The 8,775-nt window shown below is 48.0% G+C and overlaps 1 long non-coding RNA gene across 2 annotated transcripts in view; it reads right to left on the bottom strand.

The window, feature by feature from the left end:
• Window positions 1-6,102, bottom strand: part of Gm30561 — a 20,588-nt gene extending 14,486 nt beyond the window's left edge. For both annotated transcript variants that reach the window (XR_880031.2, XR_388879.2), the window contains exon 1: window positions 5,962-6,102. This is a non-coding gene — a long non-coding RNA (predicted gene, 30561). The remainder of the gene's footprint in view (window positions 1-5,961) is intronic.
• Between the last annotated feature and the right edge of the window lie 2,673 nt (window positions 6,103-8,775).

Genomic DNA, 8,775 nt, shown 5'->3' with positions numbered 1-8,775 from the left:
ACCACATGAAGGCTCACAACCATCTGTACAGCTACAGTGTACTCATATACATTCAATAAATAAATAAATAAATAAATAATCATTTTTTAAAATCTTAAAAAAAAAGATTTAAGAAAGAAAATGTACATTAAGGAAGATGAGATTTATTCTCACTACCATGGCCAGAGGAGGGAGAGATGGAGACAGAAAGAGAGAGGGAAGACAGGAAAAGTAGCCATCTTTGTGGCCAACACCTCTTGTGTACCTGCCATCCTCCCCAGACACTGAGCAGGATCCTGCCTGGCAATGGCTACATAAGATCTATATTACTAAAGTGTTTCAAACAGGAGAGACTCAACTAAGATGAGGTGCTAGGAATTTATTAGCAAAGTAACACCACAGACAGACAAAGAGACAAACACATGGAGTGTTCTCCAAAGAGAGAACTCAGAGGCCATGTGGCTGAAGTGTGGGTCTCTTCTACTGCTTTCTGAAGTTTTACATTGAGAACCAGGCTTTCTGATTCCCAGCTAGGAGGCAGGGAAAAAGGAGAGGGAGCAGGGTGTGTGATGCCAGCACCCTTGTTGATGGTAACTTTCCCGGATAAGAAATCCTGGGACTAGGACATCTGTTAGGGAGGAGCCCACAGTCTCTGTAGGGTACCTGTTGGTATCTCTGTAGGAGAAGGCTGACCTGAACAAAAGCTGGATTCTGTTTATTTATTTATTTACTTACTTACTTTAGACAAAGTCTCATTCTATGGCCATGGCTGGACTGGAACTCGATGTGTAGACCAGGGTAGTCTCAAACTCAAAGAGATCTACCCACTTGCTTAGGTTCAGGGTTTAAAGGCATGTACCACAATGCACAGCCCCAGAGGCTGGATTCTAGTATCATCACATTGCTACAATAACAATCATGCAAGTAATATCTGTACTCTGCAGATGAGGAAGTGATCCCCCGAGGTGATAAGGGTCCCGCAGAAGCTCACCCAGCTAATAAGCGGCAGGACCCACTTCCAGCTCTAGCTGATCTCACGATAGAACTGTTCCCACACATTGTGTCCAGACTACATTCACCCTGGTATTCACCTAGAACTCAGTTTGGGGCTGTGTGTTCCAAAATGTGTGCACAATCAATTCCTGGTTTTAAAACAACTCATTCCTGAAAAACAGAAAGGCAACTATAAAGATACCAACAATTTGCCAGAAGCCAGAGAAGTGACCAGAGTTCAGATCGCAGCACCCCCATTAGTCCACTAACAACCTCATATAAACTCCAGTTCCCGATCACCCTCTTTCGGCCTCCATGGGCACCTGCAGACATACATGTGGTTCACACACACACATGTACATAAATCAAAATAAACATCTTTAAATGTTTAAAATAAAGACAGAGAGAGGGTACAGTATGGAGACTCTGGTTGATACTGTAAGAGCTGAGGATGGAGCTCCGTGCTGGGGACTTGTTAGCCTGTGCAAAGCCTTGTGTCCTATCCCCAGGAAAAGAGAGAGAAGAAGGGAAAGGAGGAGAATGAGGGGGAGGGGCAGTACATTGAAGAGAGCTACTGTGACCACTACAGCCACAAAAACATGTGCAAGACACAGAAGCTGGAGGAGCAGAACACAAGGGAGTCCCCTTCTTGCAGCCAAACTCTTCCCAGACTCTGAGGGACAGCTCGGGTGCTAAGTAGCCATAAACATGGACAAATGCTGGTCACCACAGGGTGAGTCCCCTCCGGCCTGCTCCAGTCACTAGGCAGGGCTTGCTTTAGTTTCGTTGCTGATATCAGAGAAAGCTTGTCACTTACAATGATTTAAAAGCACCAGTCATTTTCATTGGAGAAGGTGACATTTTCTTTGACCACCATTGAAGAGGACTTCCTAATTGGGATCCTGGGGACTCCCATGCCTCCTGGTTGTGCATTCAAACTTCCAGGTTTTAAGCTGGGAAGAACTGTTCTTACCTGAGTATGTGGGTCCAGAACCAGAGAAAAACAAAAACAAAAACTTTTTTTTTTCTTTTGAAGACAGGGTCTTCCTATATACCAAGTTGGTCTGGAACCTGCTATGTAGCCCTGGGCTAGCCTCCAACTCACAAACCTTCTGTAAGTGCTTCTCCAATGCACATCCAGTCAAGCATCCCTTCCCCCACCCCCGGGGAGGGTGTTGAGACAATCCTAACAGAATTAATATGTAACCCAGGTTATCCTATGTTATGTAGCCCAGGCTGGCCTCTAAGGTCATCCTCTTCCTAAGCTTCCCTTCCGGAGAATGAGACACAGGCACCAACTGCAACTAGCTAAAAAAAAATTTATTTTTATGTGTCTATATGTATTTATGGTATGTGTGGGTGTGTCTGTGTGTCTGTGTGTGTGTGAGTGTAGGTCAGACAACTTTGGGGAGTTGGTTCTTGCACCTTGGTGAAGTTGTTTCTGTCAATCTGCACATTCCAGGCTCCTTGGCCTCTGAGCTCCCTGCTGAGCCTCCAGTCTCCACCATCCATCTAGCCATAGAAGTGCTGGGGTGACACATGTGAGTCTCTTCATTCTATTTCTGGGTTCCAGGGTTAGAAGTCAGGCCCTCAGGCTTTGCTGAAAACACTTTTAACCATGGGATCATCTCACCAGTCTCTCTCCCCTTTTCAAAGATTTAACTTTTTTTGTGTGTGAGTATATGTGTGTGTATGTGTGCGTGTGTGTGCACGCACACATGTACTTGCACATAACATGCATGGAGGCAGAAGAGGGAATTAGCTGACCTCTTGTCACTCTCCACCTACTCTTCCTAAGGGAGACTCTCTCTCTCTCTCTCTCTCTCTCTCTCTCTCTCTCTCTCTCTCTCTCTCTCTTCTCTGAACCAGGGGCTTGCACGAGTCTGGAGACCAGCAAGCCAGTGAGTGATGCAATCCCTTTCCACATCCAGGCAGAGCTGGGGTTGCAGGTGGTATCCGGGATGCACAGCTGGACACCTGAGTGATGGAATCTCATCTTGCCCCTAGGGTCATCTTCTTATTCCTCACAGGTAAAACTACTTTGTCACAGTGTAGCATAGACACTTCCTGCCTCTGTGGCATTTCCCTGGCCTCCTGACACTCACCTGCTACATTTGTGTCTCCCTTCAGGCCAAGTCATGAGAAGGTCAGTGAGCAGAGTCACTAGACAGCCAGCTGCTGGAAGCCAAATACAGGTTGACCATTGAAAGGACACTTAGTAGAGACCTGGGGCCTTTTGTTTTATGTATGACTCAGATGGGAAACACATACACCTGGCTGAGAGCTTGCCCCAGGCTATCAAGCCAGTTCCACACTGCAAAGCCACCACAGTGGGTTCAGTGGGGTTCCCTATTCAGGAAAGGTCGGCCCCTGGCCAGGCTGCACTGGACAGCTGGTTCCCTGATTACAGTCCTTCGCTCCTACTTTTGCAAAGGAGGGCTTTTCTTTCTGGATGCTTACACCCAGGTATAACACATTGACAAGGAAAGGTCCAGCCCTGAAGCCGTGCAATGTGTAACCTGCACAACTTCTAAGGCAGCCCTGAGTATGAGAGCAGGCTAGAATCAGGAAAGCCCGGTGCTAACTCTCACTTCTGCTCTTTGTTCTCAGCTGAAAACCGTAAGCCGGCTGACCTTTCTAAGTCATTTGTGAAGCTGGGATAATCACAGTGCCTCCCTCCTTCTTGGTGTGTGATGATTCAAGTGAAATCACTCACATGTAAAATTTTACCGCAGGGCGTGCTACACTGAAGATGTGCTAATAATCATTATTTCCTGTGGCCAACTTCTATTATACTTTTAAAATCAAGGTACCCTTCCTGGGAAGCCTTTACTGATAGCCCCCTGGCTGGGTTAAGGACATTTGTATATTTCCATGTCGGTTTGTGCGGCCTCTCATCCTGCCAGGCTTCCTCCCGGAACTGTAGCCTCTAGAGGTCAAGGACTGTGTCTTTCCTATTTAGATCACCAGTGTCTAAAACAATGCTGGCACACAGTAGGTACTCAATACATGCAAGCTGAGTGAATGGATATATGCATAAATGAATGCAAAAATGATGCAAAAATTAATCCATGCTGATTTTGATGGGACCCTGGTAAGCTAAGCTTGTCTTTTATATTTTCTGTTAAGAGCGGGGGTGGGGGGGCGGTGCGTGGCTGGGTGGTGGTGCTGGGGAGGCAGAGACTTGAGCAGGGATCAGAGCCTGGACCTTTGGCAAGAGCAGCTTAGGCTCTTCCTGTGGTCATTTTTCCGTGGAAGGAGAGCAGAGAGAAATCTTGCTCTGGAGCTGGAGTTTGAGAAGGAAAACAAGCCAAGTGGTTCACCTAGACAATGGCCTGATTCTCTCTGAAGGGGAAGGTGGGAGCCACAGGGAACCAGACAAACATCCTCTTCCAATTTCCTTCCTCTACACTCGGCTCCCCTGAAGTGGCCAGCCAGAGGCACCCCGGCCCTTGCTTCATAGCAGGCGTCTTCAGACCCCAGACTGGCCCCTGAGATACTGAGGGTGGGCGGGAGCCGCCGGCAGTCTGAATCACTCCTAACCACAATGGCCTTCGAGCGAGTGACAAGAGGCTTTCTGTTTCCAGGGCCTGTTCAAAAGTGGAGTTTATTTCTTATTTGTTTGGAGGCACTCAGTGCTTCCACGCGTGCCTCCACGTCTGACAACAACCCAGAGTTGAGTTTAGCAGCCTGCACAGATCAAATTATTGAATTTCAGAACATCTGGGTATATTTTTGAAAAAACAAAACCAAGTGGGGTGGGGGACCTAAAATCTAAAGCTGGGGGAGATGCAGCTGTGCAGGAGCAAATGTGAAAAAGAATTTAGCAGCCCAGATGCCAAGGGGACCAGCGTGAGTCAGCTGGAGGGTGTGGGTGCCAACAGCCGCAGGGAAGGCCTGGACTGAACGGAGCATCCAGGAAAAGAAAGGTGCGGGCTGCCTCTGCATTAGCAGCGGTCAGACCACCCTAGACGACTGGCTCTGTCTGAAGGCCATCATGTGACAGGAAAGGGTATACTCTGAGGACAGTTACAAAGAAGGGGGAGGAGGACAGAGGAGGAGGAGGAACCGTAGGAGGAGGAGGAAGAAGAGGAGCATTGGAGGGAGAGAAGGAGGAGAAACACTCAGAACTTAGAGAAATCGGGTGTGGTGGAACATACTTGGGAGGCTGAGGCTGGAAGATCAAAAATCTGAGACTAGCCTAAAGTCTTGCTTGGTGAGACCTTATCTCAAAATAAACAGTGAAGAAGCATGCCCAGAACACAGCTCAAGGGGAAAGAGCTGGCCCAGCTTGTGCAAGGCCCTGGGTTCAAGCCTCAATACTGGAGAAAAGAAAAAGTTGGGGAAAAGAGAGGATAGTTTGGGGGAAGAAAAGGGCTTGAGTCAGGCACGGGGTCTACTGCTGGCTTGTGCAAGTGAGCTCCTATCCAGCCGTGTGGCCTCAGCTCCCTCCACCTCTTCTAGAAACCTTCCTTCTCTCTCAGCAGAACCAGCCCCACCTCCACAGGAACTCCTGCTTCCGGGAGAATCAGGCTCCCACAGGACAGGCCCTGGAACAAGGAGCCATGTTTTGAGGGTATAGCTGAGCAGGGACTCTTGTTTTATCTCTGCTTCCCTAGTTTTTGGCAACCTGACTGTTCTTCACCAGTGTCTGACAGTTGAATTAGTTGCCCAAAAACTGTTACAGTTTTGACCATGAGGAAGAGAGGCTGTTCTTTCCATGTGGCTTTGGAAAGACGGAAGTGGAAGAGAGGGGGGACATGACAAGACATCGGACTTCAGCAAAAATCAGGAAGTGTTCATAACAATCGTGATGACAGCTTTATTGTGCCTTACTCATGCGATGTCCTGTGATAAATGACTCTAAACCGCCTAGAGCAGCAAGAAACGCTTTGTTTGTTGGCTCACCACAGTTCACACCAGCCAGAAGCCCACCACAGTTCACACCAGCCAGAAGCTCACCACAGTTCACACCAGCCAGAAACTCACCACAGTTCACACCAGCCAGGAACTCAGAAGCCAATGAGTAGATTGGTTCTGGCAGGGCACCTCTCCCAGGTTGCAGAACCTGTAAATGACACTCACATCCCTGTTGCTAAGAGGCCTGGGTTCCTCCCATGATCCTCTCTGTGGAGTGGGTTAAGTGATGTCACAACATGGCAGCTGGGTTCCCAGAGAGCATGCCATTAGAGGAAGAGAAGGAGACTATGGTGCCTTTTGTGACCCAGCCTGACAAGTCTCACTGTCATTTATACAACACTCCAGTGGGAAGACACTGAAGAGAGGCACGGACGCGCTACCTGGTTATAAAAGTGAGGTCATCTAGAAGGCTAGCTATCACATTAGGCTATGTGTTTTTCACGTGGCTTCTGCTTTGTTTTTTTCTGCTAAAAAACAACTGGTGTGGTGATGCTTCCCAGCACTGGGAAGGCAGAGGCCAGCCTGGTCTACAGAGCAAGTTCCAGGACGGCCAGGAATACACAGAGAAACCAAGGAGGTGGTGAGGTTATTAGGAAAGAACCAGTGTTGACCAGTTAGTGCTATGCAGTACAGTGTCTCCTATAACGTTATAGTCAGTGTTGGGCAGGGGATGTCTAGTATGTGAGAAGCTCAGGGCCCCCAACTGGAAGAATGAAAGGAGGAAAGAAGGAAGGAAGGATGCAAGGAAGGAAGGGAGGGAGGAAGGAAGGAAGACCACGGAAGAATGTAATGAACTTGTCCATGGTTACACACTCATAAAGTATGTGAGCTTGGTTTGACCCAAATATCTGAAATCCATACTCTTACTGTGTGGTTTCAATGACAACAGGCCCCATATGTTTCCCAGCTGGTGGACTGTTTGGGAAGGGCCAGGAGGTGTATCCTTGTTAGAGGAGGAAGTGTTTTTGTTAGAGAAGGTGTGTCTCTGGGGGTGGGCTTTGAGGTTTCTTTCTTTCTTTCTTTCTTTCTTTCTTTCTTTCTTTCTTTCTTTTTTCTTTCTTTCTTTCTTTCTTTCTTCTTCTTTTGTTTGTTTGTTTGTTTGTTTGTTTGTTTTTTGAGACAGGGTTTCTCTGTGTATCCCTGGCTGTCCTGGAACTCACTCTGTAGACCAGGCTGGCCTTGAACTCAGAAATCCACCTGCCTCTGCCTCCCAAGTGCTGGGACTAAAGTCGTGTGCCACCACGCCCGGCAGCTTTGAGGTTTCTGAAACCTGCTCCACACCCTATCTTACTCCTTTGCTCTGCCTGCAACTTAAGGATAGGATATGAGCTCTCAGAGACTACTCAAGGGCCATGCCCGCCTGCCTGCCTGCCTGCCTGCCTGCCTGCCTGCCTGCCTGCCATACTCCCCCTGTCATACCCCCCACCATGATCACATACTAAGCCTCTGAGCTGTAAACAGCCTCCAGTTATGTACTTTCTTTATTAACTGCCTTGGCCACGGTTCTTCATAGCAATAGAACAGTAACTAAGACTGTGCCCTCACTCTGCCTCCTCTCAGGGATTCCATTGTCAGGGATGCCCGAGCAGTGAGTGAGTCCATCCAGAATGTAGACTCAGGACCTAATGCTAGGGTAGGACCAGGGAGTAAATCACCAACAGGAGGTTTTCTCCAGAGCTCCTCATTCTGACTCACACTGCTAACCTGATCCTGCTCCTTTGTCATCCACTGCCTTGGCTTCTGCCCCGAGGTGGCTTTGGTCAGAGACCCCTGTCTCTATGCAGATAAAGAGAATCAGCTCGGAAGGACCTTAGAATAAAGGAGGTGCTGGGATAAGCCCCTGCAGATGAAGGGACAGGGAGAGAGGAAGAGAATTCTTTTGCACTCATTTATTCTCCCCCCTTCCCCTTACACTGTCTGCTGTCTGTCTGTCTGTCTGTCTGTCTGTCTCTGTCATCTGGATCACATGCCAGGTTAACAGTCTCCCAGCAGTCTCATCTAGGACTAAGTGCTAGTCCTCAGTTCATCCATAATTTGTATAATTCTGTTCAAAATTCCAGCAGAGTTTTTCTTCTTTAAAGAGGTGGGGTCTTGCTATGCTGCCCAAAAAGATTTGGAACTCCTGGCTCAAGTGCTCTTTCTGCCACAGCCTCACAAGCTGCTTCGACGTATAGGCACACACTGCCATGGCCAGCTGCCATCACGACTTTTTTGAGGTCAAATACTTTAATACAGTAAAACATACAGAAAGCTACAGACATCCTAAGTACACGACACAAATGAATTTTTGCCAAATAAATGGATTATCACCATAAAGACAAAAAGCTAAGCTTTATTGGTGCGGGGACGGCTGCCTCCACCCTCCTACCTTCCTCCACTCTAGTAGCTAGGGAAGACCTTGGCCTGTTTTTAGTTTTGTATACATGCGATGTAGGTGGGGTATAAAGTCCATTACTGAATAAGATAAGAGCAGTTCCTTGCTGGAGACCATATGCCATCTGAGGATTATGTCTTTGTTTTGTTTTTAATGTTTTGCCTGCATGGACGCCTCTGTGCCTGTCGCCACAGAGATCTCAAGAGAGCTTCATAGCCTTTGGAACTAGAATGATGGACAGTTGTAAGTAGCCATGTGGGTGCTTGGAACCAGTCAGTCCTCTGCAAGGGAAACACATCCTCTTAACCACTGAGCCGTCTCCCCAGCCCTTAAGGGATGTGATTAACCCAACGGCCTATATTTAAAATCTCCAGAAGCTTACTAAACAAAGCAGGTCCTTATGGGGTATGGTGGTGCCCTTACGGAGTCTAGCGAGGCCTGAACTCCAGTGAAGGACCCCTGTAAGGTCACGCTGCCTCCATCTCTCCCCCTTCTCCATCAGAACCAAA

This window comes from Mus musculus, chromosome 11, assembly GCF_000001635.26.
Source record: "Mus musculus strain C57BL/6J chromosome 11, GRCm38.p6 C57BL/6J".
NCBI lineage: Eukaryota > Metazoa > Chordata > Mammalia > Rodentia > Muridae > Mus > Mus musculus.
This window is presented reverse-complemented; position numbering and strand designations above follow the sequence as displayed.